The sequence below is a fragment of the Arabidopsis thaliana genome (assembly GCF_000001735.4).
Source record: "Arabidopsis thaliana chromosome 1 sequence".
In the NCBI taxonomy this organism is placed as follows: domain Eukaryota; kingdom Viridiplantae; phylum Streptophyta; class Magnoliopsida; order Brassicales; family Brassicaceae; genus Arabidopsis; species Arabidopsis thaliana.
Window position 1 is genome coordinate 10,694,354 of NC_003070.9, and position 15,645 is coordinate 10,709,998.

The 15,645-nt window shown below is 32.4% G+C and overlaps 1 pseudogene across 1 annotated transcript; it reads left to right on the forward strand.

Moving 5' to 3' along the window:
* Window positions 1–2,645: 2,645 nt before the first annotated feature.
* Window positions 2,646–7,040, forward strand: AT1G30340 (annotated as a pseudogene; the record flags this gene model as incomplete). The annotated part of the gene is made up of 1 exon: window positions 2,646–7,040.
* Window positions 7,041–15,645: the final 8,605 nt, after the last annotated feature.

A 15,645-nucleotide genomic window follows, 5' to 3' on the forward strand; every position in this document is an offset into this window, starting at 1 on the left:
TTCAATTTCATGCATGGAGATGTATTCGTACAAATTTGTATTAATTCCGTATGCAAAATTACAAAATATCTATGCCGGCAAAAAACCTAGATATACGGTTTAATAGGATGTGTCGGTATAGACGTATTGTACCTGTTTTTTTCTCTGAAAAAGTGAGAGAAGTTTCCGAAGATAATATCAAATTTTAAATGAATCCAGTTTATTCTAACATTTATTGCTAGTTTTGGGATAGCATTTATAGTTTGTTGTTTTCATCATGATAGTTTGATGGCTTTAAGATGCCATGAATAAAATCTTAATGGCTTTGCTCTCTAACGACCACCATGAAATCAATATCCAATAGATAAGATTGATCCTAAATGACTTATTTCCAAGGAAAATAAAATAAAGAAGAAGTTGCAGGATAACATTTAGGTGTTTATCAATAGTCTTACTAAATTTTTTCCTTTTATTTTGGCTAAGGATCAATAGTCTTACTTGCCATAAACGAAACATATATACGCTTCGTGAACAGAAAATAATGGTGAATGTGGTTGTCTTCATGGTTATTGTCATTGGAGGATCTGTCTTCGATGGACTAACCATTGCAAAAAAAAAAAAAAAAAAATAGATTTGATAATTTGTTGGCAACTATAATTACTAATTAAAAGGAAGCATAACATTTAATTAACTTGTTCGATTTTATTGTTTTCTTCGGTAGAAGTTTGTATTTTGATGGCTCTGCATAGCTTTTATGTCAAGTTTTCCAAATTTTAAGATTTAAAATAATAAGAAAAGACGTTAAAATTAAAATGGTGTCAACTACGTTCGATGCTTTCAGATTTTATAGAACACTTATCTTTTGAAGAATAAATCTTTTGCTAGGATTTATACATTTTGGATTTTTAAAAATTGCTCACCATAAATATAGTATGTACTATGATTTTAACAGGTTAGATATTCTTTTGGATATTAAACGGGAACAATATTCAAATTTTCTTAACTGGAGCGAAAAATCAATTTCTTATTTGTTTTTGAGAAAACAATTTTTTTAATACTATACATATTTACTTATTTATCTTAAAACAGTAGTGTATATATATATAATTATATATAAGGTGCTTTAGAGATAAGAATGTATGTACAACAAAGGAAAGGAATGAAGATACCAAAGAATGTGCTTGCAAAATAAATAAGAAAATATCTGAAATCTGACTGTGGCGGTGGAGTCAGATCATGTCGTGAGTTCGAACACTATTTTAGTAACTGATCTAAAAAATACTATTCATGAATTTTGGCCGAAATTTCTAAGGTATAAAAGAAAAATAACTAATAAATGCGAAGTCAAAAATCAGAAAATCAAAAACCCTAAGTAGGAAGAGAAGAAAGGAAATGGCCATTCATGCATGTCCCTCGAAGAAACAGCCAGTTGGATCAGAGGGTCTGGCCCATCTCACATGCGCTCACTCGTTTCTTTTTTATTCTTTTTTTGTTTGTGAGATATTTAGTTTTGTGTATTAATTTTAATTCTCGGAGATTTTAATTTATTCTTTTGAATGTGTTGGATCATTTTAGAAAACGAGATACCTTTTCTATCAGCATCAGAAATTTCCAAGTGTTTCTGTCTCATGCAAATTTGGCGTATGACTTATCCATATGTGTTCATTAATATGGGATATTTATAATCGTGGAGCATACCATTACCCATATATGTAACTTTATTTAGTGCGTCTCCAATACGTTACTAAGCCAGTTTAACGACGCATTCTCTTAAACATAATAAAATAGACTCAACAACTATATGTTTGATTTGCTGATATTAGTCTAGTCCAAAAATGTATTTGATTTCTGGTCTATGGGCATTGCACGTGAAACCTGTCTTATCGAGTATGAGTTTAACTCTCTTCTTTGGATTATAATAAGAAAATAATAAGTAACAAATACTGGCTAGACAATATTATTTGTCTGACGTTTGAATAATTAGTTAACGCCAAAAAAACAATACCTATTTAAAACACCGACTTCTCTGGCAAACCTGTCATTCGAGTCAACGTCATGGTCAAAATTTGATCATACATTTTCATAACCAACACACTATTTTATGTAACCAATAGCTCAATCAAAACATCACATTAAATGCAGATATATGCTATGATCTTGTATGAAATAGATAAAACTATATAAAGACTCAAGGTATCACTAATCGGCTACCGATACAACGACTTGTTGTTCGAATAAACTTCGACTCATTTGAATATTAGTCATGTCCTTGTTGTCTTCAACATGAAGTGAATAATTTATTATCTTGGTGATAATATGGGATGATAGAATTTCTTTTAATTTCTATTTTACAAGGATTATGTTAGGATGTTTTTTACTTGATATTGGGAGGCATTGTATGATTTTGTAATTGTTAGCTGGTTAAGTTCGGTTTAGTCAGGTTTAGTTGGTAGAGTTTACTTGTATATATACTCACAATGTACAGGATTTTATCAATAAGAGAAAATAGAAACTTCTTCTTTTACAATCTTTCTCTCTAAAACCCTCTTCTTCGTCTTTACTATTATGGTATCAGAGCAATCACGGTTCTAATCTTCTTCTCTCCGATCTGATTTTGTTCTTCTCTTGCTGGTTTCCTCCATCTTTTGAGCTCTTTTTCGTTCAAAATGGTGAAGGCAGCTCGAGTCACTCTCAAATCAACTCGATCCAAGTCCGTTGCGAGCTCCGTTGCGAGCTCCATTGTTCGCCGATCTACTCGATCTACCTCCGATGGTAACGTTTCTCCTCTAATCGATCATCCAGCAGCTATATCTCAAGTTTCCGGACTTCCAAGAGGTGTTCCATCGCCAGATCTCTCTGATCCAACTCAGTCACCTCTGTTTATGCACAGTGCAGACCATCCAGGTTTAAACATCATCTCTCTTCGTCTTGAAGAAACGAATTATGATGATTGGAGCTATGCGATGCGTATTTCTCTTGATGCTAAGAACAAAATAGGTTTTGTTGATGGATCCTTGCCTAGACCATTGTCTATAGACCCGATGTTTAGAGCATGGTCGAGATGCAACTCTATGGTGAAATCATGGTTGTTAAATGCAGTTTCTCCACAGATCTATCGTAGCATCTTGTGAATGGATGATGCTTCTGATATTTGGTGTGATCTCTGCGGTCGATTTCATCTTACTAACTTACCTCGCACCTACAACCTTACTCAGGAGATTCAGGATCTTCGTCAGGGTTCTATGACTTTATCTGAATACTATACTCGTTTGAAGACATTGTGGAACCATATGGACAGCTCAGAAGAACCTGATGATCCTTGTGTTTGTGGGAAATCTGCTCGTCTGCAACTGAAGGCAGAGAGAGCTAAGACTGTGAAGTTTTTAGCTGGCTTGAATGAATCTTATGCGATTGTTCGTCGTCAGATCATTGCTAAGAAAGTTTTGCCATCACTGGTTGAAGTCTATAATATTCTGGATCAAGATGACAGTCAGAAAGTATTCACTGTTGCTACTCCACCCTCAACTTTTCAGATCTCTCAAGCAACACCTACACATGATGATTCTGTGGTTCCTGATGTAATGTATGTCCAAAATGGTCCTAACAAGGGAAGGCTAATTTGTTCCTACTGCAACAGGGTTGATCATATTGCTGAAAGGTGTTACAAGAAACATGGATTTCCTCCGGGCTTCACACCTAAAGGGAAACCCACTGATAAAGCTCAGAAACCGTCTCCAGTGGCTGCTCAAGTTACCCTGTCTGCTTCACCTGCTCCTCAAGGCAACATTGCAGGTTTACAGGGAACTTTATCTAATGATCAGCTCCAGAATATCATTGCTCACTTCACATCTCAACTGACAACTCAATCTCCTCTTGGTGCTAGCACTTCTCAGTCAGCTCTGGATCATACTGGTATCTCTTTCTCTAACTCCACTTATTCTTTTGTTGGCATTCTGGCAGTCTCTCAACACACACTGTCACGTAACACATGGGTGATTGATTCTGGTGCTACTCACCATGTGTGCCATGACAGAAATCTGTTTGTTTCTCTCGACTCTTCTGTGGTGAATTTTGTGAACTTGCCTACTGGTCCTAAAGTGAGAATTAGTGGAGTTGGATTGGTTCGGTTAAATAAAGATATTCTTCTTCAGAATGTCTTATTTATACCTAAGTTTCGATTAAATCTCATCAGTATCAGTTCATTGACTTCTGATATTGGTTCACGAGTGGTTTTTGATCCATCTTGTTATGAAATACAGGATCCTATCAGGGGGTTGATGAATGGTAAGGGTCGCCGTATTGGGAATCTCTATGTGTTAGATACAGAATCTCCATCCGTTTCAGTGAATGCAGTGGTGGACATTGGTATGTGGCACAAGAGACTCGATCATCCATCTTTCTCAAGACTGGATGTTATATCAGAAGTTCTTGGAACTACTCGTCATAAGAATAAGAAGAATGCTTTTTGTCATACTTGTCACTTAGCTAAACAGAAGAAGCTGTCTTTCCCTTCTGAAAACAACATTTGTAATTCAACTTTTGAGTTATTACATATAGACATTTGGGGGCCATTTTCAGTGGAAACTGTTGAAGGTTTTAAGTACTTCTTGACTTTAGTTGATGATCACTCCAGAGCAACTTGGATTTATCTGCTAAAGAACAAAAATGATGTTCTTAGTATCTTCCCTGCTTTCATCACTCAAGTTGAGAAACAATACAACACAAAGGTTAAAGGTGTTAGATCAGATAATGCTAAGGAGTTACAGTTCACTCAGTTTTACAAAGATCATGGAATTGTTTCTTATCACTCATGCCCTGAAACTCCAGAGCAAAACTCAGTGGTAGAGCGTAAGCATCAACACATTTTGAATGTTGCTCGTGCTTTATTCTTTGAGTCCAAGATGCCATTGTCTCATTGGGGTGACTGTGTTCTCACTGCAGTGTTTCTGATCAACCGAACTCCTTCTCAGGTACTCTCTAATAAGACTCCATATGAAGTTCCCACGGGTAAACCTCCAGATTACACTCGCATTCGAACTTTTGGCTGTTTGTGCTATGCTTCAACCTCACCTCAGCAACGTCATAAGTTTCAGCCTAGGTCAAGAGCTTGTGTTTTTCTGGGATATCCTTCAGGTTACAAGGGGTACAAAGTCATGGATTTGGAGACTAACAAAGTCTATATCTCTAGACATGTTGAGTTTCATGAGGATTCCTTTCCTATGGCAGATTTGAATAAAGAAGCTGCAGTGAACGATGCAGATAATGATCTTCAACAGATGAATTCTTTGCCCTCAGGTAATTCGATCATTCCTCATCTTCCATCACCTCAAATTTCTCCATCAACACAAATTTCTTCTCATAGAGCACGAAAACCACCTGCTCATTTAAATGATTATCATTGTTACTCTCTTGACAATGATGTCACCCAACATCCCATTTCCTCTTCTCTTTCATATTTCAAACTCTCTCCATCACGTTTGCTATACATTAATAGCATTACTCAAATTCCAATCCCTCAATCTTACTCTGAGGCAAAGAATTCGAAAGAATTGTGTGGGGCTATTGATAAGGAGATTGGAGCAATGGAAAGTACAAATACTTGGGAGATTACTGTGTTGCCACCAGGGAAGAAAGTTGTGGGTTGTAAATGGATATTCACTGTGAAGTTTTATGCAGATGGAACTCTTGAGAGGTACAAAGCCAAAATTGTTGCTAAGGGTTTTACTCAGAAGGAAGGCTTGGATTATAATGAAACATTTTCACCTGTGGCTAAAATGGTTACTGTGAAAATGCTTCTTAAGATCTCAGCTTCTAAGAAATGGTTCTTGAATCAGTTGGATATCTCAAACTCTTTTCTCAATGGAGACTTGGATGAAGATATCTATATGAGAGTTCCTGAAGGCTATGCCGAGAGTAAGGGGATCATTTTACCAAAGAATGCTGTTTGCAGATTAAAGAAATCTATCTGTGGTCTGAAACAAGCTTCACGATAATGGTTCCTCAAGTTTTCAGCTTCACTTCGTCAGCTTGGCTTCATTAAGTGTCATGGTGATCATACTCTTTTTGTTCGTCCTTATGGTTCTGAGTTCATTGCAGTTTTGGTTTATGTGGATGATATAATGATTGCTAGTACTACACAAGAGGGTGCTACGCAGTTAACAGAAGCATTGAAGCAGAGTTTTATATTGCGTGAACTTGGTCCTTTGAAGTATTTCTTGGGTTTGGAGATAGCTCGAAATGATTCAGGTATATCCATTTGTCAGAGGAAGTATGCTCTTGAACTTCTTACTTCTTCAGGCATGCTTGGATGCAAACCATCTTCAGTTCCCATGATTCCAAATCAGAAGTTACTTAAGACAGATGGTGAACTGTTGGAAGATAAGGAGTTGTATCGCAGTCTTGTTGGACGGTTAATGTATCTCACAATAACTCACCCTGACATTACTTTTGCTGTGAATAAGTTGTGCCAGTTCTCTTCCGCGCCTCGCACTTCCCACCTCACAGCAGTTTACAAGGTTCTGCAATACATCAAAGGCACGGTTGGTCTAGGTCTCTTCTACTCTTCAGATCCTGATCTCACTCTCACTGGATTTGCAGACTCAGACTGGGCTTCCTGCCAAGATACTAGACTATCGACTACTGGTTTCACCATGTTTCTAGGATCATCACTCATCTCTTGGAGATCCAAGAAACAACCTGTAGTATCTCGATCTTCTGCTGAAGCAGAGTATAGGGCACTTGCTCTTGCTTCATGTGAAATGTCATGGCTGGTTATTCTTCTTGTTGGTTTGAGGATTGGTCCTTCATCAGTTTCGGTTCTCTTCTCAGACAGTACTGCAGCCATTTACATAGCAACCAATCCAGTCTTCCACGAACGGACTAAACACATCGAAATAGATTGCCAAACGGTTCGGGATAAGCTGGATGCAGGCTCATTGAAGATGCTTCATGTTCGCACTGAAGATCAGGTTGCAGACATTCTAACTAAACCTCTTTTCCCTCAGCAATTCAATCACTTACAGTCCAAGATGAGTCTCATCAATATATTCGGCTCATCTTAAGGGGGCATATTGGGAGGCATTGTATGATTTTGTAATTGTTAGCTGGTTAAGTCCGGTTTAGTCAGGTTTAGTTGGTAGAGTTTACTTGTATATATACTCACAATGTACAGTATTTTATCAATAAGAGAAAATAGAAACTTCTTCTTCTACAATCTTTCTCTCTAAAACCCTCTTCTTCGTCTTCACTATTACTTGATATTCATGTGTGTTTGTACGATGAACTAATAGCGTGTAAATCATTTGTTGTTAATACCAATGTAAGATACTCAAATATAAGATCCGAATTCGTTTAAAATCAAAACATTAGCTTCTTTTTGTTGGGAGCTCAAAACTTTTTATTTGCTTCGTTAATGTTTCATCACTGTTCAATATATACAAAAAATAATAATAATAATAATAATATTTGATGATAACTTTGGGATATATATGGCTATATTCCTGATAACTAGTATAAGGTTAATTAATAAATAAGCATCATAAAGATTTAGACTGTGACCTATGTCACAATAAGTTTCATCGTAAAAAATTAAAAACCAAAATAAAAGTATCATTTTATTATAACATCAAAAATAAAAAGTATCATCGTAACCTCTAAACATTAAAGTTAAATACCAATATAAAAGTCTCATCGTAACCCAGTTGATACACCTTTTCTATATATATGATATCTGACTGTTGGTTATGTCAACCTATTCAAGGTATACGCGGTTGTCATGCACCTATCACCGCCATCCCATTTGGCCGTAGAAAGAAAATGCTAGGATAATGCATATTATTCACAGTTCTACTTCTAAACCTTCCAACAACAACAACAAAAAGGTAGTTTGGTGGAAAATAAAAATAAAAAAGCAACAGGTCAAGTGTAAGATTTGGGAGACCCACCACTTCATCGCTCAAGATTTCCCAGTCCCATCTCTTTTAGACGTCATATGCATCTTCCACTCTTATTTCCTTCTTCCTTAACTTCATTAATTACTATCTTTTTGGCTAATTGCTTTTGGAAAACAAAATGAAAAACATAATCGAAGTTATGAAGCTACAAGAGAAAAACAAATGATCTAAACCATAAAGATAAAGAAGAGACGATATGCTAAATCCGATCATTTTAAAACTTTGTATTGGATTTAGATATACTTTTTAGATATTATTTATAATTATATACTGTTTAACTTACATAATACAAAATCAATCTTGTTTACATGAATGAAACCATCTTGGTCATTCTCCTTATGTTTGGTCAAACATCTAATCCGATTGATAATTTAGGATTTAATACAAATGAGCAAGTCTCTTTCGCCAAAACATCCTTTCTACGATTTAGATTACGAGAGATTAAATTAAAAATATAAACATCGAAAAAAATATAGAGATTGGATATCATGAAGAATTTCTTGAAACTCCTTTCACTTGAAGCTTTTGATTAATTGCTTTGACAAGGATTAGAAAGTCAGAAACAAAAAAATGATCTTGATATCCGATTCAATTATAACTTTGACGGTAGCAAGAGTTGACAGTGCTTCGACAATTAGAGGTGAGCCAACATCACTTGAAAATGATGAGCTTTCAAAGATCATCTCGTCCAAATTGCCTTTACATATCTATTCGAAACTAGTTTTACCATCAACTTTTTCATGAAGCGTATGTGAAACAATTACTATCAACGATAAATAATCTAGAATGATGTAAGATTTGATGATTTGCTTTAAGGTTTGGTTTTGGGGGTTTTGGTCATTCTCTTATTTCTCTCTTTTTTTTTTGTTGATAGGAAGTTTTAATTTGAAAGTTTACTGGTTAGCCAAACCTCTATAATGAAACATATTTATATTTTTATATTTATATTTTGAATTTTTTAATATATATATATATATATTTCCAGATATATCATATTCGAAGTATTAAGTTTCAATTAAATTTTATATGACCATGTGGCCGATGTTTACATATTATTTGTTTTTTAAATTAATTTCCTTGAAAACAAATTGAAATTAAATCTGGTCCTACCAATTATGGTTTCATATTTTTCCACGACTTTCCATCGCTTTTCTTTAAATAGTTGCTAAATTTTCAAAGAAAACGATGTCACAATGATCAAAGATATACTAGACAATTTCGCTTCTGTTTCGTACAGGAAGTAATTAGTGATATTATGGTTAATAACAATATTAGTAAATATTTTGCATTCTTACCTATTAGAATTTGTGTCATAAGGTGACTATCACATAAATTCGGGAATTCGGAAAAATACTACAGATGTTTTCCAAAGCTACTCTATGAATATTTTGCTGGTTTGGAAGAAATTTTCTTCCTAAAACCAAAACGCACATACTATATTTTCCTAGCAATATATTGATTTGGCCTATCGTAATAAAAACATTTTAACGCTAGTCGCCAGATAACAACATTTGTTTATAATGTAGTTTGGGCCCATATCGTTATAACGATAATACAATATAGTCGTCCAATGAAAAATGAGCTAATTTTTATTTTTGAATTGAATTTTTGTTGTTATAATCAGGACTGGTTATAATTATGACTATTAAATTTCATTGGCCGTGTATATATCTCGTACATGCAATACGTTCACTTTATTAATTGATACGTCTTTTCTCCTGGCAAAGCCGCAAATTATGTTCTTTATTGCAAGTTAATCGCTAACATATATCGTCATTAATAATCTAAAGCGAGCATGCAAAGGAATCATCCACAAGAAAATGATTACGATGAGATCTACAAATTGCTAGTATAGGATAATCATGAAATTATTTTTCAGGGGATTTCCTCGGAAAAGAAAGATACCTTAAATGAAACATTTTTTTCTCTTTTAAGGATGTTTTCTTTAATTAGAACACATTGACCCCTCTTTTGTGCGAAAGGAAAATTAAAAAAAAATGTACATTAAAAACAAAAAGAACATTTCTTTAGTAAAGGATTCTCCGCAACTTGTAACCTAAATATATATTAAGATCACCTAACCATATATTAAATTATGATCAAAAACAATTTGGTCCAAACATCGTACATGATGAGTCATGAGCATCCAACTTTTGTTAAAGTATGGATTTTGAAGAGTTTAATTTACGAAGCCTCCGTACTAGTTCAACTTTCTTTTGTTTTGTTTGATTAATAAAAATGAAAATAAAACTACAATTAGGCATCTATTCTTTTAATGCCACATACTATAAACATTTTTTATTTACATATGTAACTTTATATATATGTTGTGAAAATAAGTTGTTTTATGAACCTAAACGTTTCAAAATTACAATATTTCTAAACGAGATGATTTAACTAACTAGTTCTTTTTAAAACGACTAAGATTACGACGATATTACCTTGTTAACTAAATATTATTATTAAAAAAATGAAAGGTGTAATTGGATAGTCATATTAGAGTAAACTTAAGAGAGAGGAAAATGGTTTTTGCTCACTTACTCTGTATTTTTTTCAATATGAAAAAGAGCAAAACAATTATTTTAACATATTTGAGCTAAAGTTGTTTGTTTTATATTGTCTTTAGAGTAAACATTAAAGGTCGAGAAAACGAGTGTAAACAAAAAATTATTAAAATATTATTTCTACTCTCATTTATCTAACTTCTTTTAATTTTTCCTTTTCTTCCTATTACTGTGTATTTTACTCTAACTCTTTTACTCTCAAACTTTACCAATCAGAACGAAAAAAACAGTAATTGTTTCTTCATTTACACTATGTATTTAATCAAGCCTCATATGACCTAGAGTAATAGAGGAGATGCGCAGCAAATATTTATTTTCGACCTCGAGTAATAGGGAGTTTTTTTGTTTGTTGAAGAAGTAATAGAGAGTTGACCAGTATTATTTATTTGTGCCTGACCTATAATTTATCCTTTTGTAATCATTATAAAATATTTAATTAATGTAAAACAAGTAGGTCAGGCACATTAAGTCAAGTTATAAACTTTTTTCTTTGTTTATTCAGTCAAGTTATAAGCTTATACAGACAACATTAAACAAAACATACCAACAAAGATTTTCTTTGTAACCTCGTAAGAGCAATAGATCATGACAAGAGACAAGACTTGAAGCTAAATGTTAATTAGGCTTGTTTTTCTAATAAAATGGGCCCCTCATTCCCTTAATGAAGCGAAACAAAATGACAAATGAATATAAAGAAATTAAAGCTGTAGTATTAAAAAGAATATCATGTAAACGTTAACAATGATTAGTGTTAATTAAAAAGAAACCAAGACAACAGCAAAAAGACATGTTCGAGTATTCGAAAAGACACTGATAACCCTTGTGTACTTAAATTCTAAAGCCTTGTGATTAAAGCTAATTAGGGCATAGTAGTCGTGCTTAATTATGATATATAGAGAGAGTATATAGGCAATTAAAAAAGCTTAATTAGATTGTTTTCACCATTGGCGCCGTTTCACACATACAAAAAAATAAAGAAAAGAATAAAAGGTAGTCAAAATGCAATCTGAATGATGATATTTTATATTCTCACTTTTGATCAAGTGTCATTCGATTTACTTTCACACACATACATAACAGAATAACAGATAGTAGATCGGTTATTTCTTTACTTGAAGAAAAAAAGCAAATAATTCGTCAATACTATAAGGATTTAAGGAACAAGTATTTTAGACATATAAATCTCAAGTATAACGGACAGTCTTTACAAAGTTGAATATTAATATTCTTTTATTGGTTTCATACAAATAACTATAATTATAAACAAAACATTTAATCTATTAATTTATAAATAAGATTATCAAAGTAATTCAAAATTAAATTTACTATCTGTTGTAATTAGATATAGAGTATCTTTCTTTTCTAGAAATAATTTGCTGCTTCAAGAAATAAAAAAGAAAAACAAGTCCTCCGATGTGAGATGTTACTTGAATTTTTAAATTAGTGATCAATTTCCTTTTTGTAATAGTATTAAGGAAAAGAGAAAGCATGCTAAAATCAGAAATGAGAGGTTATTATTGAAAACTTTTCTTGACACTTGTCTTGCTTTAATTGGTTTATGTTTTGTTTTAAAATTAAATTTTTAATATATAATTTAATTATATAAAGATACTTACGAGAGGTTTTAAACAATGTAGAATGCTCTTAGTCTCCAAATATTCATACAACTAGAGAAACCTAACCTAACCTTCACTACTAGTAAAAGAGGATGTAAACGAAGGAAAAAGGAGACACATGATTACACACATACATCTCCGCTAAACAAATGCATCGATTATGTGTTGGCGGGAGCACATTTCTTATACATGTATTAGAAAAAATGAGAGAATAGAGATGTGATACCACACTGTTGTTATAATAGATGTATCGAACATAGATGTTGAATAGAGAAATAACTACTTATGCCTACAAAGAATCCGTCATCAACAACACCGTCTGAGGGACTCCATAATCTAAATAACATCCTTCATATCTCCTCGATAATGTTTTGGCTTTCAGTATCTTACATTTCGTCAGAATTGAATCATTTCCAAAATGCATGAAACAATTTTGCATGAACCTCTGTAATATTTTTTTTTATCAACGCCATGTATTACGTCTAGATTAAGTTCATGTGTTGACATAATGACAGTGCTGTAAATTGACTAAGGTTACAAGTTATAGCAAAATTTATAGTAACTACTTATAACATTTTATATAAGTATTTTGTAATGTAAGTATTTATTCTGTTACCAAGATAGGTGTTACAGGGACATGCATGTTTGTATTGCCAAAATCATTATTTACTTTCTTAAAATTTTTCATGCGTTAGTTTATGGCAAAGGCCAAAAATTATGCTCTCTCTCTATATAGCATTTTTTAGGCAAGTCTACTGGAAACCATCGTCTAACATACTTTGGTTTACGGATGGATGGTAGATGTATAGTTCTAGTAGACATTATTTTTTCTAACCGTCTAATCAAGGTGGATGTTGTAGGGTTTTTGTGGACACCATCTAGTTTATGATGAATAGTAAATGGTTCTCATGGATATATTATATGGTTTATGGTGGATGCTAGATTCATATATATAGCATATGATCACTAGTGAGAACTTTTATTATTTTTATGAATCGTTTTATTCTGTAAGATGTATAGAGTTTTATTACTTCACTTATTTTTTATTCGTTGAAATATCAACGAAATATTTTAATTTTATTTGATTTTTGTGACTTCTTATATCATATATGTACTTTTAAATTCATATTCATGATTTATAGTTCTACTTAAGAAGAAAAGTGTTAGAATTTTATTAACGTTTATTTCAATATGAGGTTCCCCTAACTAAATTTTACAACATCAGAAGGAAACTCTTTATCATATAAAAAGTGTATATTATAAGGTGGATTCTAGTCATAATTGATATACTTGAGGAAAATGTGAAATCCAAGAAAGAGTCAAACGCAATGTGCTAGAGAAAAAGTTGCATTGAACTAAGGGTGGCCCGGTTTATCATGTCTCATACCTACTACAATTAAATGCATTTTTATTTAAAATTTTATTTCTCTCTAAGCAATTTAATTACGAGTACATTCCACTTGATATTATGACAACTTCAAGACTAATTTTATAAAACACATGTAATCGGAATCAAAGATGTATTGGAACTTGAAAAATACATCTTAAACTATAAGAGTATTCTTAATGGTAGTTTTTAAGCCTAACTCTCTTAAACAAAATTAAAATATAAATATAGATAAATAATATTTTTAATTATGGGTCTCTTAAATTTGATGAAACCAAAATTAATTATCTCTTAACTAAGAGACAATTTATCTAAGTTTCATCAAATTTAAGAGACTTATGTAATATTTAAATCATATAATTTTTTTATTCTTTGTTAAGAAACTTGCTTAGAAACTCCCATTAAGAATGCTCTAAGGATGCACTAAAACGGCAAACCTCAAAGTTTCATGTTAGACCGTATAAGCGCCTAAAATTATAATCTTGAACGATTATGGATGTAAGAAAGTATAATGTCACAATAATGTATATATATATATAACTCGGTAAATGATAGGGAAGTGAGAAGAAATGAAATAAGAAAGTGACATAATTTGGTTTTCACGATAAATAAATAAACATGAGCATGCACTTTTAAGATCTAGTAGTGCGAATCATATCGATGATGTAGGCCACAAAAGAATATAAAAAAAGTTGGATATCTGGTTCATATCTGTGCAGTCTAATAATCAATCCTAAAATATTTTTTAAAATATATTCTATTTGGTGGGGGATGTAACAAAATTTCATAAAGATATTTGACGAAGATGTATCTATTTGACAATAATTTGACAAAGATATTATTTACAGCTCATCAAACAAATACAGGTTATCTAAGTCGGATTTTCTTTCTTGTATAATCATTAAAACTTTCTAAATTATAAATAATCAAGCTATGTTATATGTACCAATTTGGTTTTGTATATAGACTTTATAAAATAAATACCTTTTATATCGATATTTTGTTCTGTCAAAAAAATAAAAAATAATCGTTTAAAGATAATAATTTGGATGATTGGATCATCTTTTATCGTAACGTAAAGAATAACTTATATTATAATGAGTCGTGATTCTTCGAAATGATAATCCTCTTTACATTTGGTGGATATTTATCATTTTGTCAATTTTTGTTTAGAAATACGAATTATGATCATTTTGAAACTGGATAATTTGACCTTTTACAGTTTTACCAAATAAAAAAGTCCTTCAAATGCTGATTATATGCCTTTTACTTTTCGGTACATCTTTTAACACACGTAAAAAGCGAAAGGTAACAAATTAATACTATTAAAATACTATTTGATTAAAAAAGCTAGTTGTAGTAATTATTCAGCTCAATTTTTTGCAACATGCTTTCTTAACGGGAGACACAGTTTCATCTTCCCATTATTTTAGTTTCTGAAATAATTTACAAAAATAATATCCTCTGAAAAGGAGAGGACACGAGATGTAGTATCTATTATACGTATGAGTTAGATTATAATTAAGATATTTGAACTGTCAATATATCAATCATTTTGACACCAATTTTTTTTTGTCAAGGTATCATTTCTATCCAATGGAAGTAACATTATTGTAATACGTTTAGCAAAAAAACAATTATTGTAATACCATGTAAGTTGATAACTTCACTCGGCTTTGAAAAAGGAAAAGGAAATAAGAAACGAGTCAAGGCCCATCAAAACCGAGACAAGATATGTCGATGAATGATCTGTGACCATTATCTTATTGTGAACCATATATAGAATGATCTGTTTTAGGAGGCCCAATAGGCCCATGTCAGGTTCACATAGCATTGGAGTGTGGGTTGTTGGTGAAGAGGTGTGATCGGCATGTTCTATCGATTCTTGGCACAACAGGTTTTCTATTTACAAATAAAACTTGGTTCTTCTCTTTTAAGGTCGTCTGATTCAAGACCAAGACATATGCCATGTTGATGGGCTTACGGGTAGCCACTAAGGTTTAAATGTATGATGATTTACCGGTCGGTCAAACCCGTTATGATCTCGACAAAATTAGTTCAATATTGATAAGTGTAAGAACCCTATGTAAACAAATATATAAGACTAGGTTTAGGTAGCTGGTGATGAAGATCTTGCCATGTGACCA